We start from the raw sequence: 27401 nt of genomic DNA, 5'->3' as shown, positions 1-27401 counted from the left end.
AGGTATGGAGAAAACTAAGCAAAGAGGTTAATATATATCTGTGAAAGTCCAGGGTGAGAGAGTCCAGTGTGAATGTTGTTAATCACCTTATTTATTTATTCTTTGAACTTTTATGCCACCACTCCCCTAGGGCTCGGAGCGGCTTCCAAAACAGACTAAAATCTAAAACAATTTAAAAACAGCAATAACAGAAATCCAAAGCCTGCCGAAACAGGTGTGTCTTACATGCCCTGCGGAAGGCTGATATCTCCCGCAAGGCACAAACTTCAGGTGGCAGGGTGTTCCAAAGTGATGGCGCCACTGCTGTAAAGGCTCTGCATCTAGTTGCTGTTAGGTGTAAGGTCTTAAAACTAGGAACTTCCAATAGGTCTTGGTCCTCAGAATGGAGGGATCTCTGGGGTTGGTAGGGGGTGAGGCAGCCCCTCGGGTACATCGGCCCCAGACCATGTAAGACCTTAAAGGTACGTACCAAGATGGGGATAATGAGTGGCTAGGTCCTTGATGGGTCCCAAGATTCAGATAAAATGGTGAGAAGATGGCTTAATGAGCTTATGGCATAGTCCAGTGGTTCTCAACCTGTGGACCTCCAGATGTTTTGGCCTTCAACTCCCAGAAATCCTAACAGCAGGTAAGAGAACCACTGGCTTAGTCAGTCCTGGGTCGTTTGTGAGGCAAGAGAGCTGACTGATTGCCATTATCTTGTTTACTGTGAAGGTGCAAGCCAAGGGGAAGTGAAATGCTTATGCATACTTAGTGGCTGAATGGGAAAGGCTTAGGAAAGAAGACTTGGTAGTGTCCTTTGGGGAATTCCAGAGTGTTGCCTGGGAGGGGAGCTTCGTAGGTCATCTATCCAGGTCGTGATGGTAATCCTAAATTGTGTATGTATGTGTGTTTGCGAGTATAGCAACATCTTGACCACTTTCTGAGGTTGCTTGGCAAGATTTCATCTGTGAAATGTTAATAGGAATATATTTTCATAACCTGTTAAGATTATGATCCCAATATGGTTAAATATTAGTGCAGAGCAGTAAAAACGCAGAAGACTAGGGGTTTATGTGAGCAGAGGTAAAAAGAAATTAAACAATAAGACAAAATATCCAGCCTCCCTTTCCCTTTTAAAAGTCATGCGCATAAAATAAACATCAGAGACATCAAATAAAATAGCAAAAATATGTTTACTCACAATCTTGTATGATGATGGTCATACAGGCAAAAACATCTTAGTTCCAAAGAAAAACAGTTCAGGAAACTACATATCTCTTAACAGACAGGAACATCAGCATGGCATGGTCAGGAGCGAAGAGGAAGAGACAGGAAGAGGCATCTGTACATCACTTCCTGTGTGTCCTCAGAAAGGATACTCCCATTTCCCATTTCATATGCAAAACCCCCTAAATGGTGTCATCAACTCTGGAATGCAGCTTGGCTCAGGTTACTAAGCAACAGACATAACTAACTACATAAACCATCCCACATTGAAAATGCTTGCATGATTGCTTAGATAACCCAACAAATGTTGGTGGGTATACAGTGGTAGGTAAAGGTTAAAGGTAAACCCTATTGTCTGGGTTTGTACAGTGTGGGCAACTAGGCTTTTGTCAGCCATTGCTCTAGCTTGCGTGATACTGGGGTGCCTCAAGAAATGGAAATTGGTGCTATTATGTTCAGTGTAGTGCTATTTTATGGTTCGCATTCAGTGTTGTCACTCAGTATACATGATATGATATACACTCAGTATATATGATCTGATTGGGTCGTCTTTTACTTCCATAAATGGTAGCCCAATAACTCTACATGCCCTAGAGCTGAGGATTTTCATTCCATGTCATTCCATGTCATTCCAGGTTCCCTTTGGCTCCCAAGAAATTCCTTCCACCCTTTCCCTTCTCTTATCCAGACATTTCTTTGTAGCCCTTCCTTCTGGCTGGGGTCCTGTCTTGTTAAAAGCTCAGGTGGTTCTGGGCTCCAGCAGCAGCTCCCTGCCAATCTCCATAACCAACACCTGCTTGGCACCCAGTGCTGTCCTTCACTTAGCCCATCAGCTGGCCTTGCCCAGGTCCAAGCCTTATTTAGAAAGCCAAAAACATATTTTCACTCATTCCTCATAGTTCAATGGCCGTCGTACTTCTGGACTAACCGTTTTCTGTTAACTTTCCATCTGCCCTGATCTGAAATGGCCAAAATCCCTGGTCACATTTGCTCAGTGTACCATATTTGGGATTTAGCTCCTCTTTTTTTAGACCTATGCATCTGTCTTCTATGGTCTATGCCAACTTGTAAATATTTTGAAAAGCGAAACTGATTTACAATGACATCTTTTCATATATACCAGGAATATTCCTTCTGGCATGCATTAGCTTGTTTTCTATCCAGAACAAGATGCCTTTATATTTAGTTGTTAATGTTGGAGACTCTAGAAAGTTATAGGCTCAAATCTAGGTTGGCAAACTGTATCATGGTATTTAGATTCACACCTTGGAGCTACTGCGATTAGTAGGCCTGGGGCGCTTCCTGGGAGTCAACAGAATGAAGAATAGCACACAAGAATACATTCATGCCTCCTTCTTTGTAGAAAACCTGACCAGAAAAGAGGGAGGGTTGTGTGGTTGGCAGTCCCAATTAATCCTCTGTCATCTTGTTACTGAACTCAGCTGTCTGCTACAAGGGAGCAGTGTAGGTTTGTTGCCCAGCATACCATGCTATTTTGAAAGCCAGAAAAATGTGGCCAAGTTTGGGATTACTAGAACAGCGTAATCACCAAAATAACTGACATAACATATAATACAGTGCAAAGCATTTTATCTCCTTTGCCAGTCATTCAGAAGACCCACTTCCTCCTCTGATTGGTTCAAGAATGGTCGAGCTAGGTTCTGAGCTGTCATTGGCTGGGGACTCCCTGTGATGTCAGAGGTGGATGGAGTCTCTCTTGTGGCAGGAAAATTGCGAGCTGCTACAGTAGAATTCTGCTTATCCGACTTCCGCTTTTCTGACACTCAGTATTATCCGATGCTCTGCCAATCCATGACAACGCTGAGTTCATTCATTAAACGCTTGCGCAGATAGCCAGGTCTTCAACTTCTTTCTAAACCCCAGAAGGAATGGCACCTGCCAGATGTCACTGGGGAGGGAGTTCCACAGCGCTTGTGAGGCAGGTGGGATCGAGAGCAGGGCCTCCCCAGATGATCTTAAGGTTCTCGTGGGCTGATAGGAGGAGATGCGTTCAGACAGGTAAATTGGACCAGAACCGTTTAGGGCTTTGTAGGTCAAAACCAGCACTTTAAATTGGGTTCGGCAGCATATCGGCAGCCAGTGGAGCTGTCTTAGGATGGAAGACGTCTATCATTCATTTACAACTTTGGGACAACATCAGCAAAATATTGCTATATAAGTTACCTTATGACAGTCCAGAAAGTGTGACACACAGAGATGGTGTTCACCCACTATTCTCTGCTCCACTGGGAAGGAGAGAGAGAGTGTATGTGTCAGATCTGCTATGGGAAAACAGGATTCTGGTCACTTTTGGTCCCCCTTTTCTCATGGGAAGAGAAAGGAGTGTGTTTTGGAGATGTTCTTTTTGGATTTTTGAAGTTTTGGAAATATGTGTTGGCAGGCAGCAGTGGAAGCTGGGTCTGGCCTAAGCAGGTGCTTCTCCAAGGAGGGAGAAAAGATATGGTAATCTTTGTATGCATGAGGATGGATGCATATAGATGTGTGTGAATGCTGAGTGAAATTGTAACCCCCCCCCCTTTGTTTCTTAGCCAATGTAGTAGGTTGTTTGTAACTCCAATGCAGTTGCATAGAATCTATATGTCTGTGTGTCTAAATGTTGTTCTGTAAAAGTTCTGCCATACCTCTCAGACTGAAATTGCAATAAAAAGAACCTATGCTTTAAGATATTGAAAAGTTATCCATAACAGACCCTCCCCTGCCTTGTTGGCGTCAGCACTAGCCTTGTACTTGGTGGGCTTGGGATGAAGAGTTCCTACTGATAAGAATTAGACAAAATGAGGGTGCAGGGCAGAGGATATGAAACATGATGTGAAATTGCCTGATTGTCTTTTAACCAACTGAACCTGACAAAATGATTGAGTGATGCCCCAAAAAGGTGGCACAGCTCTGTGAAACTATAGAAGCAAATATACTGTCACTGCTTGGGGTCTTTCCATTTTGGAGGCATCACTGGGAGTTCCAGTTCTTTGTATTTTTCTACTGTGTTTTAGGTTTTTTTTTTTAAGAAAGCTTTCTTTCTGAGAGTAAGAAACACCTGGTTAGTAGGAATGTGTGATCCATGAAAAAAAATTGTTCAATACCCGCTTTTAAAGTAGGGCGCGCTGGCGCTTTGTTTCTGGAACTACTTCCGAATTTTGACCCAATTTTTTAAAAACTTAACGAATATTCAGAATATTCAAAATTAATTCGTTAATGGCAGGCAGGAAAGGAAGGAAGGCAAAGACTGCCAATATTGAAGACAGTACCAAGAAAACATCTGGCACTTCTAATGAATGATGTGAATGCTACACTCGCAACTGTTGAGATAACAACAATGGAAGAAACCAATCAGCTTGCATACAGCACAGCAGTGATTGTAACACAAGAACTGGGGATACAACAACTGAAACCCGCAAGAAAAATGATTGGAAAACCAAAATGGAAAATAAGGCTGGAGTTACATTCAGATGCAAGCAATCTAAAAAACATGAAGGAGCAAAAACTGAAGAATGTCAAAATAAAGAATTACCTGATTAAAAAATATTGGCTGAACACAAGAAAAATTGAAGAAACTCTTGAAATTGTGAAACAACAAATCACGGCAACAGCCAGAAAAATTGAGCGATATGAAGCTAGAGTAATCCAATACAAACAAAATCAACTCTTCCAATCTGATCAAAGACGGTTCTACCAGAGTCTGAATCAGCAGATGGCTGTGAAAAATGAAAAACCAGAAAAACCAGCTACAAATGCATTCTGGAAAGATCTGTGGGAAACAGAAAAAGGTTACAACAAAAAAGCTGAGTGGATAAAAGACTTTGAAAATATTTTTTTCAAAGAACAAAATGAGAACCTTGGAAATAACAACAGAAATGATCACTGAAAGAGTGAAGAAAGTCAAGAACTGGACATCACCTGGCAATGATCAACTACATGGATTTTGGCTTAAATATCTGAGTAGCCTGTACTCGAAAATGGCCGAACAATTCAATGAGATGCTGTAAACTAGAAACATCAGCAAATGGATAACAACTGGGAAGACATATTTGATACAGAAAGATCCAGCAAAAAGGACAATACCAGGAAACTATAGGCCAATAACATGTCTGCCTACAATGTTCAAAGTGCTGACAGGCATAATAGCTGATCAAATCCAAGATTACTTGGAGGAAAATAACATCTTGCCAGTAGAACAAAAAGGTAATAAAAGAAGAAGTAGGGGCACGAAAGATCAGCTTTTGGTTGGCAAAATGATACTGGAGAATTGCAAAAGCTGCAAGACAAATCTCTATACAACTTGGATTGATTGCAAAAAAGCATTTGACTCACTGCTACATTGCTGGATTAGCAAATGTCTAGATGTCATCGGTGTTTGTGAAAAAAATTAGAAAGTTCACCAAAAATGCAATGAAACAATTGAAAACTGAGTTGTTCGTGGGCAATGAAAGCCATGGAACTATTAATATCAAGAGAGGAATTTTCCAGGGTGACTCACTATCACCACTGCTGTTCATCATTGCAATGGTCCCTCTGTCAGTAATTCTACAGAAAACAAACCTGGGCTACCAAACAGCAAGAAATTCACCAAAAATTGCCCACTTGCTGTACATGGATGATCTAAAGCTTTACAGAAAATCAGAAACAGAAATCCAATCACTGACCAACACAGTCTGAATCTTCAGCACTGACATCAGTATGGAGTTCGGCCTAGACAAATGTGCCACAGTGGCATTAAAGAAAGGAAAAATTACTCACAGCGAGGGCATAGAGATGCCAAATGGACAAACCACAAAATGCAATGAGCCTGAAGCCTATAAATATCTGGGCATACTACAGTTGGACAATATCAATCATGGGCATGTGAAAAATGTGGTCAGCAACGAATATATCCAAAGAGTCAGAAAGATTTTGAAGAGCAAATTAAATGGCGGAAATACAATCAAGGCTATCAACACCTGGGCCATCTCTGTCATTAGATACACTGCTGGATTTGTGAACTAGACACAAGCAGAGCTAGATTAGCTGGACAGAAAAACAAAACTGATGACAATCCACTACTCATTACACCTGCGTAGTGATGTCGACAGACTTTTCCTGCCCAGAAAATCAGAAGGCAGAGGGCTTCTGCAAGTGAAACAAATGGTGGAGGAAGAGAAACATGCCCTGGCAGATTATGTGAAAGGCAGTCAAGAACCAGCATTGAGGGAAGTCAACAGTAGTAAACTGCTTCAAGTGCAAAAGACCAAGAGTGAATACCGCAAGAACACAATCCAGAGCAGAAGAGAAAACTAGCAAAAGAAGGCTCTCCATGGACAGTTCCTGGGAAAAATCGAGAGCCAAATTGACAAAGAAAATACATGGCTGTGGCTCACAAATGGAACTTTGAAAAAGGAGACGGAGGGCCTGATTCTGGCAGCCCAAGAACAAGCCATTAGAACCAACGCCATCAAAGCCAAAATTGAAAAGTTGACGACAGATCCCAAATGTAGACTCTGCAAGGAAGCAGATGAAACAATAGATCACATCCTCAGCTGCTGCAAGAAGATCGCACAGACAGACTACAAGCAGAGGCATAACACCATTGCTCAGATGATTCATTGGAACTTGTGCCACAAATACCAAATGCCTGCGACAAACAACTGGTGGGATCACAAGCTGGAAAAAGTTACACAGAATGAACATGTCAAGCTACTCTGGGACTTCCGAATTCAGACAGACAGAGTTTTGGAGCACAATACTATTGACCTTACAAAGCATGGATTGTCGATGTTGCAATCCCAGGGGACAGCAAGATTGAAGAAAAACAACTGGAAAAGCTAACACGATATGAGGACTTAAAGATCGAATTGCAAAGACTCTGGCACAAGCCAATCAAGGTGGTCCCAGTGGTGATTGGTACACTGGGTGCAGTGCCTAAAGACTTTGGCTTGCACTTAAACACAATTGGTGCTGACAAAATTACCACCTGCCAGCTGCAGAAGGCCACCTTATTGGGATCTGCACACATTATTCACCGATACATCACACAGTCCTAGACACTTGGGAAGTGTCCGACATGTGATCCAATACAACAGCCAGCAGAGTGTCTGCTGTGGACTCATCTTGTTGTGTTTCAAATAATAATAATAATAATAATAATAATAATAATAATAATAATAATAATAATAATATCAGGGTAATTTAAAATAATAGGGAGGAGTTGTGGAAAATCCTTAGCAGGGTGATAGTTTACTTTCCCTGCCCATTTCCAGTTTTCTTCTCCCCCTGAAGTGGAAAGTCAGTCACACACCAACCTGGGTGGAGAATTCTAGTTTGGGGTTTTGCCAGCACATTGCAAGGGAGATCCTGGTGAGGGCATTGCAAATCCAGGCTTCCCTCCACTTCTGTAAACTGGTTTAAGCTTTAAGCGCGGGAAGAGGAATTGGTTTGCAAGGCAGATCCAGGCTCGCTCTTCTGCACGCCGGCAAATCCAGGCTTCCCTCCATTTCTGTAAACCGGTTTAAGCGCGGGAAGAGGATGTGGTTTGCAAGGCACATCCAGGCTCCCTCTTCTGCAAGCCAGCAAATCCAGGCTTCCCTCCACTTCTACAAGTCGCTTCTACAAGCCGGTTTAAGAGCCCCATAGAAACCAACCACTCCAGGGGAAGGGGATTTCTCTCCTGAATAGCAACAGTTGGTTGAATTAAAACACTTTCTCATATATCCAAAGGTTATCTGAAGGTATTTCGAGAATGGGCACCAACGCTTCGAATTGGAAGGTTAATTCAGAAGCGCCAAACCACCTCGGAACTCAGTTCAATAGTCATACAATAAACTAATTTATTACGATAAACGACTTTTCCAATTTTTTTTGCACATGTCTACTGGTTAGTTTGCTGGCCGTGTCTCTAAAGCTACACCTTTTAAGAGATTGGGGTAACAATATCATTATCCATTAAGTACCAGCTGCTGTTCCTCGTACCATTCAAACACACACACACATATATACAGAAAATACTTTCCTGATCACAAATTAAGACACATCTTAATATGCTAAACTGGCTGTTTCTAGATCAAGATGAAATGAAGAGACAATGCTCTTTCCTTAACCACATTTAATGAGGAGCTTTCTAAACTTATTTGCCTTCCACCCTCCTTTCAGGAAAAAAAAATATTTAGAGCCCCTTTGCAAATCTACCTTCTTTAAGCAAACAAACAGAAAGATGCAGTGACAACTGTCCATTCTTTTATTTATATTTTTGCCTACATACTACCCATGGTAAAGAAAGGTGTTGTAAATAAGACATCTTGAAGCATTAAATTGTATTTTTTATTAAAATAAGCCATAGTAACATTCACATTACAAACAAAAAATTAAGATAATGAAGGGTGATATTAAAATAAAAATTGCACTCCAGGTGACTACCATCCCCTTGGATCATCCACTATGAATGATCAGTATAGACTCATATAGTGCAGTTTAATTGCATTGAACTCCATTATATTATACATTGACCAGTTTCAAACTGCATTATATGGCAGAGTCGATGCGGCCTGAGTCTGTGTGACACAGCTGCAAATTACCACCCACATGTGAATGTCAGAAAGAGCTGCAGAAAATGGACCACCCTTGGGAACTGGCCCAGCCCGTCTATGCAGTGCTGCCATGCCATGCTCCTCTGATGTCCCTCCCAGATCAGCAAGGCAGAGAAGGAGGAGAGAGTGAGCAGTAGCTGGGACCAGCTGGTACAAACAGCATCAATCATGGTGCTCCCTCTTCTTAAGGGGAATAAAATGTACCACACAGCTGATGCCCAAGTTAAGGAGTTTTGCCTGAGATGTAGCTGGATTCATAGCCCTTGCAGCTCTTCCCACATTGCTGCTTAACTGTACTCCGTACCCCCCCAACCCTGGACTGACTATATATTTTTTTGTTGTTGGAGCAGCTGTTGCAAAGCCATGCTCAAAACACTTGATACAAGAATGCACACTCAGACTGCAATCAAATGGGAAGGGCTGTTTATCGCTGCTGATGTACCACCTCTGCACAAATCTTGCAGCACAGGGGGAACATTCGGATGTCTCTTGTTCTGTACCATGCCCCTGTCTTGATTTTTGGTCTGCTTTGGCCTTGTATCCCTTAGCACTTGAACCTGTGGGCACAACCACAGGAGTCACACACTCCCAGGAGTGGCCACAGGAGAGGATCCAGACCCAAGAACAATCCGAAGACCCAAAGACCTCAATGGCGGAGCAGGCAGAGGATAACATGGTACATGTTACAATGGCTGTGAAGGCGGAAGAAGGCTGCAACAGACTGAGAAGCCACTCTTGTTGTGTTAATCACACCACTGCTGGGACCTCAATCTGTGAAGACTGTGTATTGACCGGCCGTGCACCGACCTCCACACATTAAAAAAAAAAATCATGCACAGGCATCTTCTAAGAAATGGAGGACCATCATCCTCGAACTACGAGGGATTGCCTAAGTAAGTAAGTAAAGTAAGTAAGTAAGAAGGTCAGAAACCCTGCTGCTGTGATTATACAAAAGAGACACACTATCTCAAACTATTATCCAAGGGAGGGCTCCAGAAATTGTGCCATCCTTCTGTGTGTGGCCATATGGTTAGAAGCATGATCATACCACATCCATAAGTGATGTTTTGTCCCTTCTGTGCATAAGACGTAGCCCATAATTACTCTTTTGCCACATGATGATGATTATTATTACTGTTATTACTTTCGGTCGCCTTGCCCCTGCAATCACCAAAAGTCCAGGCTGAGTGTGTTAGTTACAGGCTCAAGGGAACTCAGCTGCCTTTCTTCACACCTCTGCTTCTCTCTTCTCTCCTAAAGCATCTTTTGCCTCATCAACACAATTCAGGTTAATAAATGCAGTCATCAAAAGCGCTGGGGATGCAGGCACTGAAACTCTTGCTTTTTCTGAGCCTCAGGTGCTGAGCCCAATGAACCAGTTAGAAATGCCAGATCCTTTTAGAATGTCAGACACTGATTTTATATCCTGCAGCAAATTTATGACAGAGTCAGAAGTGGGGCATGTTAATATTATTGAAGCATGCAGGTTCACTTCGCTCTCAAAATCCAGCGGATGGCTGCTCTCCTGCCCCATATGAAGCCAGTGGGTGGTCCTAAGATAGTAACTGGTAGCTAGGATATGAAATGTAGTTCACCAGAGGAAACAGCCTACAATATTGAGTGAATTTGGAAGGTGTGAGATCAGTTCAAAGTGGGAGAAACAAGGGTGATGCATGAGCAAAAATTAAACATCTGTCTGGCTGTTGGGGTTGAAACAGCTCCCCAGTCTTATAAAAAAGCTCCAGCTCTTACGGAATCTTGATGGCACAACAAAAATTGATATGACAAAAATTGTGTTTTAAAGTTATATCTACCATATCCCCTAGTAATCATATGTGGGTTGGAGGGTTTCTTTGCTGAACACCAAAATTTTCCCATTGTGATGCTACTCCAAATTATAGTAGATTTTTCAACAAGGCCAGTATTAATTCTGGTTTGTTTGTTTGTTTGTTTTTTAAAAAACAAACCTGTTATGAGGTGAATTATCTGACCTGGCAATCATCTCATAGTGGAAATTATTCTAAACTAGCTTGGGGACCCAGCAGTGCCCAGGTCATTTGAGAAACTTGTGTGCCAAGTTTGGTCCAGATTCGAAGTCGGCTGGGTTCAGTGCTGTCTGTATAAGGGTGAACTACAACTCCCAGAGCAAGAAGTGAGTGAAACTACTTGGTCCATCCTCCCCCAATCTGCTTCAGGAGAGAAAGGGGTTAATGGGGGTTCTGTGTGCCAAGTTAGGTCCAGTTCCGTCACTGGTGGGCGTTGCAGTGGCCTGTGGGAGCCGTAGCAACCCATCACCCATGGCCCATTGTCCCGCAAACGGCACCAGGGTGTAAAGTGTGTCATGCAGATTAAGTGTGTCAAGTTTGGTCCAGATCTGTCATTCGTGGCAGTCATAGTTGTCTGTGTAAGTGGCGGCCAATCAGAAAGCTGCCACATACTCGCACACATACATACAAACAAACATACATACATACAAACATACATACATACAAACACTGACTTTTATTACATATATAGATATAGATATAGATGTGAAGGGTGAATTCCTTGACATACTCACGACTGCTTCTTATACATGACTTGATCAGAAATGTGGGGAAAAAATCAAATGTTTTTTGCTGTTATGATAGCTTATCTGCATCCAGTTTGAAGTCCTCGTAACACTGGATAGCAAAGATTGCATTTGACAGGCTTTAACACTTTCATCCAGACGTTTTTATGCCATACAGATATTCTGCAACAAAGAACAGAAAAAGAAAGATTGGGGAAATTATACTAGAATGGACTGAAATATGTTGAGTAAAATATTAAAGATAGAGTTTGCTCAAAAGGGTAGTGCTGTAGTTGCTAAGATGGGTAGCACAGCTAACAGCAGAAGACAGAGATCATAGAATCACCGAATTGAAAGAGACCATAGGTGCCATGCAGTCCAACCCCATTCTGCCATACAGGAAAAACACAATCAAAGCAGCCGCAACAGATGGCCCTCTAGCCTCTTTTTAAAGGCTTCCAAAGAAGTATCCCCTACCACATTCCAAACCAGAGAGTTCCACTGCTGTGCAGCTCTTATGGTCAGGAAGTTTATCGTAATGTTCAGGTGGAATATCCTTTTCTGCAATTTGAACCCATTGCTCCGAGTCCTAGTCTCTAGGGCAGCAGAAAACAAGCCTGTTTCCTCTTCCTTATGACAGCCTTTCAAATATTTAAACAGAAACAGCAGACAAGAATTTGGGAGTAGACTGCATTTTATTTTGATGTTATCACCTCTCCTCAAACAGACTTATTCAGGTGACTTTTTCAAGTGTATTAGATTGAAGACAAATGTGCAGTCTTGTGCAAGACTACTATATGCCACTGAATTTACTGCAGCACACTTCTAAAATATGGATAGGATTGTTGCTTAAAAGTTTATATGTACTAATAGTGGCCAAGAGACTAATTTCTTAATCAGGAAATCTTTGGCATAAATGAACTCACTACGTGGCTTAAGCCAGAACACTTTTTTTCAACTCCCTTCCAGTTTGTAATAACAATGATAATGTACCTTGAACATTGTGTAAGGACTGTGATATTGTGAAATCGTACCCCAAGTTATGAAATGTATAATGAAATATAGAAAAATATGAAATTGAAGCTGCTGCTCAGCCAGACCCAGAGGTCATGCACCCATACCTCACCCATACCTTTGTTATGAATTACCTGGTCGCACCTCAAACCCCTTACTTTAATTTCTATAATCCCCAGACAAAAAACTGGGAGATGTGAGGCAAGTCACTCAATGAATGTATATCAGAGCTCTCCCAGATTAGTTTCCTGCTCCCATTGATAAAGATCACGGCTATTTTTGGGAAAGATCCAGCACCCATGTCTCAAACCAGTTTCACCTACTGAGATGGTCATCCCCAAGTGTCTATTGTGTACATTGGACTAACCTTATTGTGTTGATGACAGTTAACCCATTAAACCCATCAAGGACTAATTACACATTGCCACATTGCATTACTTTGGAATCACATCCCTTTCAGGGGTGGACTATTAAACAGACTGACACTTCAAATGCTCCAATGAATTTCCCACCATATGAAGAACCAATCAGCAAAGACATCCGATGGAGTCCAGAGTCAACCAAAATGTGGATCCTAGTCAGACAGCTCTTGAGCCAATCAGGAGCAGGCACCAGTTTCTTGAATAGCTGTCAAATAAAATAAAAATGATCTGTATTTGCAATTGCAGTATGGCAGCACTTTGGAGTGCTTTCTCCACTGACATCCTCTTTTTGGCCATTGCGAATAAACCTCTACTTTTGACTTTTACCTGTCTCTGTCTGATTTGGCCTTCTGGGAATCTAGATACGCTAGGAGCCTGAATCCACAGTTTTAATGGAGTTGAAATCACTCAACAACAATACCAAGACAGTATATGTTAAGCACTATGAACATCTAAAGACTACATCAAGTGTTGTATTTGTCAGAGTCACATAAAGATCTTACCATGCTTCCAAACAAATTAATTTTTTACCATGTTCGAAACTGAAACATAGGTTCAAAAAAAAAAAAGAGTACAGATATATAATTTCAAGAATTGTCTGAAGCCGTAATGAAAAAAATAATAAATTCTTTTGGGGAGGCGGAAATGAAAAAGTGTTTTATCAGTACTGTTACAGACTGGAAGTTACTTTCTTACTTTAGGATTATAAAACACTAGCTGTGCCCGGCTACGCGTTGCTGTGGCGAAGTATGGTGGTATGGGAAATAAAGTATTGAAGAACTGGTGGTAGTTAAGGTAAAGGGAAAAGGTTTTCCCCTGACATCAAGTCCAGCCGTGTCTGACTCTGGGGGTTGATGCTCATCTCCATTTCTAAGCTGAAGAGCTGGCGTTGTCCGTAGACTCCTCCAAGGTCATGGGCCAGCATGACTGCATGGAGCACCATTACCTTCCCGCCGGAGCAGTACCTATTCATCTACTCCGATTTGCATGTTTTTGAACTTCTGCGTTGGCAGAAGCTGGGGCTAACTGTGGGGGCTCTCTCCGCCCCCCCAATTCAAACCTGTGGCCTTTCGGTCCAGAAGTTCAGCAGCTCAGCGCTTTAACACGCTGCGCAATCAGGGGATATTATTTTCTAAAGGTTGTGAATATACAATATTTCTGAAGTATGAATGCTGCAATTAGGGAAAATGATTAGCATGTAATGGCCTTGCAGCTTTAAAGCCTGGCTGCTTCCTCCCTGAGTGATTTTTTTGTTGGAAGGTGTTAGCTGGCTCTGATTGTTTCCTGTCTGGAATTCCCTTGTTTCCAGAGTTGTGGTGTTTGTGATATTTTATGTGCTTCTACTGTCTATGGCCCTCAGAAAACAGAGGATTTGCCAGACTTTGGTGATGGGAATACTTTGTTGGGAGGTGTTAGCTGGCCCTGATTGTTTCCTGTGTGGAATTCCCCTGTTTTCAGACTGTTGTTCTTTATTTAGTGTTCTGATTTTAGAGATTGTATTGTTCTGTTTTATTATACCACAGTAATTTTTATATATTCTGATTTCACTGTTTTTGAATACTTGGAACCAGACTGTATTCATTTTCATGGTTCACAGCAACACAATAATAATAATAATAATAATAATAATAATAATAGTAATAATAATGACTTTGGTAATATACACTACTTCACTCCCTTCTCAGCTTCCTTTCTGGAAGAATCCTTTCTTGGGAGATGTTAGCTGGCCCTGATTGTTTCCTTTGTGGAATTTCCAATTTCCCTGCTTTCAGAGTGTTGTTCTTTATTTACTGTCCTGGTTTTAGAGATTATATTGTTCTGTATTATTCTATCACAGTAATTATTTCATATTACAGTAGAATCTCACTTATCCAACATTCGCTTATTCAATGTTCTGGATTATCCAACGCAGTCTGCCTTTTAGTACTCAATGTTTTAGGATTCACTCAGCACTTTAAGTATTACTCCTGCTGTGTAATTATCCCTCCCTGATAATTCGACATTGCTTTGCACCTTGGCCTGGACCTTTTGACCCACATCGTGATTTTAATATTATTTTGTATATTGATTTTCTATGACTGTTTTTAATCATGTTGTAGTTTTATTGTTTGGTGATTTGTTTAATATTTTTATTTGACTTGTATTGTCGTACCCGGGCATGGCCCCATGTAAGCCGCCCCAAGTCCCTTCGGGGAGATGGGGCGGGATATAAGAATAAAATTATTATTATTATTATTATTATTATTATTATTATTATTATTATTATTATTATTAATGTTTTTGTAGTAAGTGTTTTAAATTCATTGTGATATTTTGGTGGTAAATTTGTAAATACAGTATAGAAGAGTCTCACTTATCCAACATAAACGGGCCGGCAGAACGTTGGATAAGCGAATATGTTGGATAATAAGGAGAGATTAAGAAAAAGCCTATTAAACATCAAAATAGGTTATGATTTTACAAATTAAGCACCAAAACATCATGTTATACAACACATTTGACAGAAAAAGTAGTTCAATACACAGTAATGTTATGTTGTAATTACTGTATTTACAAAATTAGCAACAAAATATCACGTTATATTGAAAACATTGACTACAAAAATGCGTTGGATAATCCAGAATGTTGGATAAGCGAGTGTTGGATAAGTGAGACTCTACTGTAATTACTACCGTGTTTCCCCGAAAATAAGACCTCCCCAAAGAATAAGACCTAGCAGGGGTTTGGGGGGATTGCCAAATATAAGGCCTCCCCTGAAAGTAAGACCTAGCAACTAAGCTGCAGCAGAGTTCCATTGGGAAGCATGGCTGCCGGGCAGAACCAGCACTCCTACACACACCGGAGGGAGGGAGGGAGGGAGGGAGGGAGGGAGGGAAAGTGCTTGCTTTCTGTGCCTCCCTCCCTCCCTGCCTTGCCTTGCCTTGCCTTGCCTGTCCCCCAGCCGAGGCTTGAAAAACCTTCCGTGGCTGCTACTGCGCTGCCGTTTCTTCCTTCCTTCCGTCTCCCTCCTGGCCATGCTGCCTTGCTTCCCAGAGGCTTCTGATTGGCTCCTGGAGCCAGGGCAAGGGAGGGTGGGAGGGAGGGAAGTAAGAGGGCTTTCATCCTGCTGCTTTTGCTCCTTAAAGGTACAGGACGCATTGGGATTCTCCTCTCATCTTCCTATCCTATGCCATGAAACTGATTATTTTATACTATTATTCTATTGCCATATTATTATCATCATATTCTGTTACTATTATTATATCCCATTATTATATTATCCTATTAATATATTTTAAATCATTATATTATATTTTTCTATTATTATTATATCATTATATTATTATTCTATTATAATTCTATTATATTTTCATATTATTATATTATTATTCTGTTATTATTAAATTCCATTTTATATTACCCTATTAATATATTTTATTTCATTATATTCTATACTATTATTCTATTATATTATCATATTATTATTTTATTATTATTAGCATATTCTGTTATTATTATTATATTCCATTTTATATTATCCTATTATTATATTTTATATCATTCTATTCCATTCTATTATTCTATTATATTATCCTATTATTATTATATTACAGTAGAGTCTCACTTATCCAACACTCGCTTATCCAATGTTCTGGATTATCCAACACATTTTTGTAGTCAATGTTTTCAATATATCGTGATATTTTGGTGCTAAATTCATAAATACAGAAATTACTACATAGCATTACTGCGTATTAAACTGCTTTTTCTGCCCAATTTGTTGTCTAACATGATGTTTTGGTGCTTCATTTGTAAAATCATAACCTAATTTGATGTTTAATAGTCTTTTCCTTAATGCCTCCTTATTATCCAACATATTCGCTTATCCAACATTCTGCCGGCCCGTTTATGTTGGATAAGTGAGACTCTACTGTATTATGCTATTCTGTTATTATATCCCATTATTATATTATCCTATTAATACCATATTATTATCATTTTCTGTTATTATTATATCCTATATTATATTATCTCATTAATATATTGTATATAATTATATTATTATTATATTATCATATTATTATTATAGTATATTATATTATTCATCATTCATGACTACATTGAAACTAGAATAGAGAGAAATCAGCATGGAAACCTTGTGAAACCTAAATTGCAAGAGGTACCATAGATTGTTGTACATGTAAATAATGGTAGTAACAAGAAATTCTTGATAGGATTCATAGTTTGTCTGGTTATGCTGGTTTGTGATGACAACTACTTTACAGTATATAATAAATGTTCATTTTGTTGTTCAACAATAAATGTGAGCTCTTCTTCAAGGAAAAATAAGACATCCCCTGAAAATAAGACCTAGTGCATCTTTGGGAGCAAAAATTAATATAAGACCCTGTCTTATTTTTGGGGAAATAGGGTACATAGCATTACTGCGCATGGAACTACTTTTTCTGTCAAATTTATTGTATAACATGATGTTTTGGTGCTTAATTTGTATAATGACGACATAATTTGGTGTTTAATCGGCTTTTCCTGAATCCCTTCTTATTATCCAACATATTCACTTATCCAACGTTCTGCCGGTCTGTTTATGTTGGATAAGTGAGACTCTACTGTATATTGATAATGTTATCTGCTTCGAACTGGATTACATGAGGCTCCTTCTACACAGCTGGATAAAATGCACACTGAAGTGGATTATATGGCAGTGTTGAATCAAGATAATCCAGTTCAAAGCAGATAATATAAGATTCTAAATGGGTTATATAGCTGTGTGGAAGGGCCTAAATCCAGTTAAAATCTAATATTCTGTGGAAGAGGCCTAAAAGTGAGGCCTAACTGTGTCTGTCCCCTGGGTTGAGTAGGTTGCTAAGAGACCAAGTGGGCAGAACTTAGCCTTCAAACTGGCAGCAATTGGATAAAAACTATTATTCCTTTCCCTGTAATTAGTACTTTATTATTTTCTTCTTTTTGTTGTATCAACCTAGAGCTGTGGATGATGGGTTGTGTTGTCAAATTTCGAGGTTGGGGGGCCTGTAGTTTTGTTGTTTTGTCCGCTGCCCTGATGCCATCACTCTTTTATATATAGAGATGTTTTATATAGCTGTGGCATTAAATTGTCATGTGCTGTACATCAAAATATAGTTTATTCTGAAAACAATTACATTCAAATGTAAACAACATTTGTAAGACAAATAATTGCATTATAAGTACTCAGAAAAGGAAACCACAACCAGAAATTATAATGATCTCGTCCTGTACTTCTTAGGCCAGTGATGTGGATAACTGGCCCTTTTTCTTCAAATTGGCCAAGGAACAGTATCATATTTGGCATTGACAACAATTCTTAATTTCTTTCTGTCTGTCTGTCTGTCTTTCCTGGAAACTTATCACACACTGGAAGCTAATGGATCACACACCAGTCTATGGGCAACTAACTCTAAATAGCACTGCTATATATAATCTCACATAAAAGTCTTCCTCCCAGATAGCTTTTAGATATGTGTGGGAAATAAACATTTAACTTAAACATTTTACTAACTGTTCTAAAAAAAATCACTTCCAAATATATAAAATAGGTATAAAAACCAAACATTTACTGACAACAAATCAGCCTTTGCAGTGCCTGCTAAACAGGATGATTTCCTGTGATGATTTCGATGATTAATCGTTTGTAGGTTCAATTTATCTGCCCATTCAACAATAGCTCCATCGATGATGCTTTGCCATTATTATATTGCACTTTATTGACTATTTTAGCTGTGAAACTACCTCTCCCATTTTGAAATATTCTGCACTTTGGCCCAGATCCGTGTATTAGTCTCCTGTTTTTAACATTTTATTCTGTATGTTGATTTTTATGACTGTTTTATTGATGCTGATGTTTTATTGTTGGGATATTTGTTTTATTGTCTTCTTGTTGTAGTACATTGTTGTGTTGGACAAGGCCCCGTGTAAGCCGCCCCGAGTCCCTTCGGGGAGATGGGGCGGGGTATAAGAATAAATTTATTATTATTATTATTTCCCTTTTTTATGAAGAATAGCTGAAGCAGAGCTCACTGCAAACACTGCACATGTTGCTAACAGATTGGTGTAAATGGGCAGCCTTCAGAAACCTTTCACTGTTGCCAATTTTTTCACAGTTTAAGAAGCAGTGGCTAGGTGTGCTGATGACCATTACAGACTCTATCTCAGAGTTCTGTTGATCCTGGATGAAAACCTTCAGTGTGCATTGCTGTGCATGTCTGCAATGCGTGTCATATGACACAGTGTTCTCAAGCTGCCTTCCAACCACATGAAGTGATTGGTGTAGACATGCCCTATGTGGTTTTCCTTCTCTTTATTCTCTCTTAGCTCCTGTTGACAAGAAGTTATTTACAGAGCTATTTGGCCCTGCCCCGGGTTTCTTCCAGCCAGCCAGTTGCCCCTGTATCCCCTACCACACAAAGCAAGGCTCCTTGCCATGCATTGGGAAGGGCAGCATGGGCTTTTTAATGATGGGTTGTGCCTGGTTAATGTTCAGAAACAGATAAGGAATATCTACACTGCCAGATCACTATGTAATAAAATTGGAATTTTTTCTGTTCCTTGTTTGAAAGGGTGATTTCCTGTTTCATTGTGCAGGACGTACTTTGAAAATAGTTGTGGAACTCCAGAAACACCGTTTTTGGGGCTGCCACGAACTATTTATATATTTAACTAGCTGTGCCCGGCCACGCGTTGCTGTGGCGAAGTCTGGTGGTCTGGGAAATAAAGTATTGAGGAATTGGTGGTAGTTAAGGTCAAGGGTAAAGGTTTGCCCCAGACAACGCCGAAGAGCCGGCGTTGTCCATAGACTCCTCCAAGGTCATGTGGGATGACTGCATGGAGCGGCGTTACCTTCCCACCGGAGCAGTACCTATTGATGCATTCACATATGCATGTTTTCGAACTTCTGGGTTGGCAGAAGCTGGGGCTAACAGTGGGGGTTCTCTCCGCTCCCCCAATTCAAACCTGTGGCCTTTCGGTCCAGAAGTTCACCAGCTCAACGCTTTAACACGCTGCGCCATCAGGGGATATTATTTCCTAAAGGTTGTGAATATACAATATTTCTGATTGGTTTTTTTTGTTTGTTGGAGGCAAGTATGAATGCTGCAATTAGGAAAAATGATTAGGATGTAATGGCCTTGCAGCTTTAAAGCATGGCTGTTTCCTCCCTGAGTGAATTTTTTTTGGGAGGTGTTAGCTGGCCCTGATTGTTTCCTGTCTGGAATTCCCTTGTTTTCAGAGTGGTGTTGTTTGCGATATTTTATGTGCTTCTACTGTCTGTGGCCCTGAGAAAACAGGATTTGCCAGACTCTGATGATGGGAATACTTTGTTGGGAGGTGTTAGCTGGCCCTGATTGTTTCCTGTCTGGAATTCCCCTGTTTATTTACTGTCCTGGTTTTAGAGATTATATTGTTCTGCATTATTCTATCCCAGTAATTATTTCATATTAAAGAAGAATCTCACTTATCCAACATTCGCTTATACAATGTTCTGGATTATCCAATGCAGTCTGCCTTTTCATAATCAATGTTTTTGTAGTCAGTGTTTCAAATTCATTGTCATATTTTAGTGGTAAATTTGTAAATACAGTACAGTAGAGTCTCACTTATCCAACATAAACGGGCCGGCAGAACGTTGGATAAGCGAATATGTTGGATAATGAGGAATTAAGGATAACCCTATTAAACATCAAATTAAGTTATGATTTTACAAATTAAGCACCAAAACATCATGTTAGACAACAAATTTGTCAGAAAAAGTAGTTCAGTACACAGTAATGCTATATAGTAATTACTGTATTTATGAATTTAGCACCAAAATATCACGATATATTGAAAGCATTGACTACAAAAATGCGTTGGATAATCCAGAACGTTGGATAAGCGAGTGTTGGATAAGTGAGACTCTACTGTAAATACTACATAGCATTACTGCGCATGGAACTACTTTTTCTGTCAAATTTGTTGTATAATATGATGTTTTGGTGCTTAATTTGTATAACGATTTCCTAATTTGATGTTTAATTGGCTTTTCCTGAATACCTTCTTATTATCCAACATATTCACTTATCCTGCCGGCCTGTTTATGTTGGATAAGTGAGACTCTACTGTATATTGATAATCTTATATTATCTGCTCAGAACTGGATTATATGAGGCTCCTTCTTCACAGCTGTATAAAATGCACACTGAAGTGGATTATATGGTAGTGTGGAGTCAAGATAATCCAGTGCAAAGCAGATAATATAAGATTATAAATGGGTTATATAGCTGTGTTGAAGGGCCTTGAGTCTACACTGCCATATAATCCAGTGCAAATTAGATAATCTGTGGAAGAAGTCTAAGTGAGGCCTAAATCTGCCTGTCCCCTAACTGAAACCTGGCTGTCCCTTAGTTGCTAGGCAACCAAGTGGGCAGAGATTAGCCCTCTAAACTGGCAGCAATTGGATAAAAAAAATATTGCTCTCCCTCTAATTAGGACTTTATTTTTCTTTTCTTTTTGTTGTATCAACCTTGAGGCGTGGATGATGGGTTGTGTTGTCAAATTTTGAGGTTGGGGGGCCTGTATTTTTGTTGTTTTGTGAATTGCCATGATGCCATCACTCTTTTATATATATAGATTTATATACCACTCTTCTCCACCAGGGGGAGTTCTTACACAATGGCAGAATTAGATGCCACATCTTCTTTCTAATCTATATATATAAAAGAGTGATGGCATCACGGCGATGGACAAAACAACAAATCTACAGCCCCCCCAAACTCGAAAATTGGCAACGCAATCCATCATCCCCGCCTCCAGTAAGATACAACACAAACAAACAAAAAACACAATCACAACACCAAAAAAACACAACAGGCGATGTGCGCATGCGCACAAACACAATCCTCCCAACTCTTCCCCCGCGTGCGCGTGCACACACAAAACCGTCCCCCCTCCCTCCCCCTCTATCGCCGCCTCCACCGCCGAAGCCAGAGACTCGCCAGGAGAAGGCACATCTCCGCCTCACGAGGCTGAGCTCCCCATCCTCGAATTGGGAGTTCCACTCCAAAACACCCGGAGGGCCTATGCTGGCCCGCCCCTGGCCTCACATCTCGCCTGGGAAACAAAAAAGGCTACTTTCCCCCTCCCTCAGTACCTTCCCGGTGTTTCGCGCCAACAATGTGACCTCCGCTTGAGGCGCTTGGGAAAGCGAGTCCTGCCTCTCTCTGTGTGTGTGGAGGTTCCTTTCCCACCCCTTTTCCTTCCTCTCGGCCCTGCAGCGGCGGATGAGCGCCCCATCGCCCGCCTTCCCGGCCCCGTTCTCCCCCTCCTCCTCCTCGCCGCTGCTCAGGCCTCCTCCTATCCTCCTCCGCGGGAAGAACATGGAGGCCGGCACCGGGAAGCGCGAGGCGGGGAGGAAGCCGCTACGCCCCGGGCCTGCGCCTCCACCGGAGCCCGCTCTTCCCTGGCCTACCAGGCCTGCCAACCCACCACCACACCGGCGCCGCCTTCGGTAGGAGAGGGAGGGCCGGGATGGAGGGGCAAAGGAGAAGGGCAGACCTTACCCCACCACGCCTCCCGCCTGGCCCCTGAGCAGGTACAGAGCGCCTTCTTCTCCTCTTCTCTTATTTATTTACCCTTTTCCAGTGCCCGGGGATGACGCAAACGCCTTCCTTACAAAATTATAAATATACAGTAGAATCTCACTTATCCAACATAAACATCCCTGCACAACATTGCATAACTGAATCTCTTGGATAATAAGAACAGATTCAGGAAAACCCAATTAAACATCAAATTAGGTAATCGTTATACAAATTAGCCACCAAAACATCATGTTATACAACAAATTTGACAGAAAAAGTATCACAATTTAAAACACTGACTACAAAAAAATTGACTACTAAAACGCACACTACGTTGGATAATCCAGAACATTGCATTACCAAATGTTGGATAACTGAGATTCTATTGTAAGATGAAATAATTACTGTGGTACAATAATGCACAACAATATAATCTCTAAAATCAGAACACTCAATAAAGAACAACACTCTGAAAACAGGGAAATTCGACACAGGAAACAATCAGGGCCAGCTAACACCTCCCAACAAAGTATACCCATCACCAAAGTCTGCCAAATCCTCTGTTCTCTGACGCCCACAGACACTAGAAGCACATAAAATATCACAAACAACACCACTCTGAAAACAAGGGAATTCCAGACAGGAAACAATCAGGGCCAGCTAACACCTCCCAACAAAGTATTCCCATCATCAAAGTCTGGCAAATCCTCTTTTCTGACGCCCACAGACACTAGAAGCACATAAAATATCACAAACAACACCACTCTGAAAACAAGGGAATTCCAGACAAGAAACAATCAGGGCCAGCTAACACCTCCCAACAAAGTATTCCCATCATCAAAGTCTGGCAAATCCTCTTTTCTGACGCCCACAGACACTAGAAGCACATAAAATATCACAAACAACACCACTCTGAAAACAAGGGAATTCCAGACAAGAAACAATCAGGGCCAGCTAACACCTCCCAACAAAGTATTCCCATCATCAAAGTCTGGCAATTCCTCTGTTTTCTCAGGACCACAGACAGTAGAAGCACATAAAATATCGCAAACAACACCTCTCTGAAAACAAGGGAATTCCACACGGGAAACAATCAGGGCCAGCTAACACCTCCCAACAAAAAATTCACTCAGGGAGGAAACAGCCAGGCTTTAAAGCTACAAGGCCATTACATGCTAATCATTTTTCCTCATTCCAGCATTCATACTTGCCTCCAACAGACAAAAACAATCAAAAATTTTGTATATTCACAACCTTTAGGAAATAATATCCCCTGATGGTGCAGCGTGTTAAAGCGCTGAGCTGCTAAACTTCTGGACTCAAAGGCCACAGGTTTGAATTGGGGGAGCGGAGAGAGCCCCCACTGTTAGCTCCAGCTTCTGCCAACCCAGAAGTTCGAAAACATGCAAATGTGAGTGCATCAATAGGTACTGCTCTGGCGGGAAGGTAACACCGCTCCATGTAGTCATCCCACATGACCTTGGAGGAGTCTACGGACAACGCCGGCTCTTCGGCTTAGAAATGGAGATGAGCACCAACCTCCAGAGTCAGACATGACTGGACTTAATGTCAGGGGAAACCTTTACCCTTGCCCTTAACTACCACCAATTCCTCAATACTTTATTTCCCAGACCACCAGACTTCGCCACAGCAACGCGTGGCCGGGCACAGCTAGTATATATATAAAAGGATAAAAAAATCGGCCTAGGACAAAACAACAAAACTACACATCCCAGAAACACTAAACTTGGCAGCACAACCCCTCATCCATGCCTCTACGTTCATACAACAAAAATAAAATAAAAATAAAGTCCTAATTAGAGGGAGAGGAATAATTGTTTTTTATCCAATTGCTGCCAGTTAGAAGGCTAAACTCTGCCCACTTGGTCTCTTAGCAACCTACTCAGCCAAGGGGACAGGCACAGTTAGGCCTCAGGCCTCTTCCACACTGCCTATAAAATACAGATTATCTGATTGGAACTGGATTATATGGCAGTGTAGACTCAAGGCCCTTCCACACAGCTATATGACCCATTTATAATCTTATATTATCTGCTTTGAACTGAATTATCTTGAGTCCACACTGCCAGATAATTCACTTCAGTGTGCATTTTATACAGCTGTGTAGAAGGGGCCTCATATAATCCAGTTCGAAGCAGATAATATAAGATTATAAATATACAGTAGAGTCTCACTTATCCAACAAAAACAGGCTGGCAGAACGTTGGATAAGTGAATATGTTGGATAATAAGAAGGGATTCAGAAAAACCTGATTAAACATCCAATTAGGTAACGATTATACAAATTAAGCACCAAACATCATGTTATACAACAAATTTGACAGAAAAAGTAGTTCAATGCTCAGTAATGCTATGTTGTAATTACTGTATTTACAAATTTAGCACCAAAATTTCACAATGAATTTAAAACATTGACTACAAAAACATTGACTACTAAAAGGCAGACTGCATTGGATAATCCAGAACACTGGATAAGCAAATGTTGGATAAGTGAGATTCTACTGTAATATGAAATAATTACTGTGGTAATCCAGTCCAACCCTATTCTGCCATGGAGGACACAATGCAAGCACGCCCAACTGATGGCCAGCCAGCCTCTCAATAATAATAATAATAATAATAATAATATCATACAGTCATAAGGTTAGGACAGGGGTCCCCAAACTTTTTGAGCAGAGGGCCGGTCCACAATCCTTCAGACTGTTGAGGGGCCGAATTATCATTTGAAAAAAAATACAAACAAATTCCTATGCATACTGCACATGTCTTATTTGTAGTGCAACAACAACAACAACGAAAGAATACAATATTTAAAAATGAAAACAATTTTAACCAACATAAACCTATTAGGATTTCAATGAAAAGTGTGGGCCTGCTACTGGCCAGTGAGATAGTCAAGTTAATTAGGATTGTTGTTGTTGTTGTTGTGTGTCTTCAAGTCATGTCAAACTTTGGCTGAGCCTAAGTCTAAAATTAATTATTTATTTACTGCATTTATTTACTACATTTATATCCCGCCCTTCTCACCCCGAAGGGGACTCAGAGCAGCTGTATGTACATACAATATATTATATTATTAGCATAACACAATATTAGCATTATATATTACTATATTGAACTATACCACTATACTATTATATAATATGTAATATATACCATATAATTAATATTATTATATGGTATTACTATTAGTATTATATTGTAAGATAATAATAAGATTATTATCAATATTATATGTATATACAATATATTATATTATTAAAACTGATATAAAAATATTATATTATAAAACTGAGGGCGGGGGCCAGGTAAATAACCTTGGAGGGCCGCATCCGGCCCCCGGGCCTTAGTTTGGGGACCCCTGGGTTAGGAGACACCCCTAAGGATCATCCAATTCAACTTCCTTCTACCATGCAGAATGACACAAACCAAGCACTCCTGACAGATGGCCATCCAAGATCTGCACAGTAATAATACAAATCGAATCATAGAATCAAACAGTTAGAAGAGACCCCTAAAAGCCATCCAGTTCAACCCAACTCTCCCATTGGACGATACAATCCAAGCACTCCCAACAGATTGCCAGCCAGCCTCTCAATAATAAGAATAAGAATATCATACAATCCTAAGGTTAGCAGGCACTTCTCGTTGTTTTTTTTTCGTGTTCAAAAGCTTATGGTATGAGAGAATTGACGGTCTGCAAGGAAATAATGTCCGGCTGCTCACTGGAGGGAAGGATATTAGAGGCAAAGTTGAAGTATTTTTGCCACATCATGAGAAAACAGGAAAGCTTGGAAAAGATCACGATGCTGGGGAAAATTGAAGGAAAAATTGAAGCTCTAAACGGTTCCAGCCCAGCTTATCTGTGCGAACATGTCCCCCGCTACTACCCACCTTGAAGCTTAAGATCATCAGGTGAGGCCCTGCTTGTGGTCCCGTCAGCCTCATAGGTGTGGCTGGTGAGGATGAGAGACAGGGTCTTTTCAGTAGTGGCTCCCCGCCTATGGAACACCCTCCCCAGTGAAGTCAGGCAGGCTCCATCCCTCTTATCTTTCCGTAGGAAAGTTAAAACTTGGTTGTGGGGCCAGGCTTTCGAATAACAATTAGCAGCACTAATTATTATTATGTACGCTGGAACTCAATTGACAGACCCAGTCTTTTAGACTCAAACATGCCCATCTGTATTTTATAAGTGTTTTTAGGAATGTCTGATGTTATTTAATAACTTTTTAATTGATTCACAATGTATTGTACAATTGTATATGGTTTTTTTTTATTGTAAGCCACCCTGAGTCCCCTATTGGGTGAGAAGGGTGGGATATACAGTAGAGTCTCACTTATCCAAGCCTCGCTTATTCAAGTTTCTGGATTATCCAACGCATTTTTGTAGTCAATGTTTTCAATATAACGTGATATTTTGTTGCTAATTTTGTAAATACAGTAATTACAACATAACATTACTGTGTATTGAACTACTTTTTCTGTCAAATGTGTTGTATAACATGATGTTTTGGTGCTTAATTTGTAAAATCATAACGTAATTTATGTTTAATAGGCTTTTCCTTAATCCCTCCTTATTATCCAAGATATTCGCTTATCCAAGGTTCTGCCGGCCCGTTTAGCTTGGATAAGTGAGACTCTACTGTAAATATTGTAATAATAAATAAATTAATAAATAGGAAGAGAGGCCGAGCAAGGGCGAAAAGCCCCAACAACAACCAACATAGAGCGATGTTGTTTTCACAAGAAGGCAAGAGTGGGTTAGATGGAGCGCGAACTCAAATCCATTAAAAAGCTCAGGCGAAAAGAAAAAGCGTCTCCCATTTTCACCCTGCCTCTTTTTTCAGGCTGTGTTTGACTGTACCTTTAAGAAGGGCGGGTCAAGGGCGGAGTCGTCCTCAATAAAGAAAACGGGAACTTCTCCCTTGTTGCCAATGGGCAGCTGTCAGTTTCTCCCAGTGGGGGGCGGGGCCAAGAGGCGTCACCCGGAAGTGGCGTCTCCCACCCATACCCAGGAGTT

General features: G+C 40.7%; 1 long non-coding RNA gene across 1 annotated transcript; it reads right to left on the bottom strand.

The window, feature by feature from the left end:
* Positions 1–1156: 1156 nt before the first annotated feature.
* LOC103277751 (uncharacterized) lies at positions 1157–27401 on the bottom strand. Its single transcript, XR_505650.3, has 3 exons — positions 27246–27401; positions 12861–12975; positions 1157–11517 (listed from the first exon to the last, which is right to left on the bottom strand). It is a non-coding gene; the product is annotated as an uncharacterized LOC103277751 (long non-coding RNA).

Source organism: Anolis carolinensis, chromosome 2 (genome assembly GCF_035594765.1).
Source record: "Anolis carolinensis isolate JA03-04 chromosome 2, rAnoCar3.1.pri, whole genome shotgun sequence".
NCBI classification, from domain to species: Eukaryota; Metazoa; Chordata; class Lepidosauria; order Squamata; family Dactyloidae; genus Anolis; species Anolis carolinensis.
This window is presented reverse-complemented; position numbering and strand designations above follow the sequence as displayed.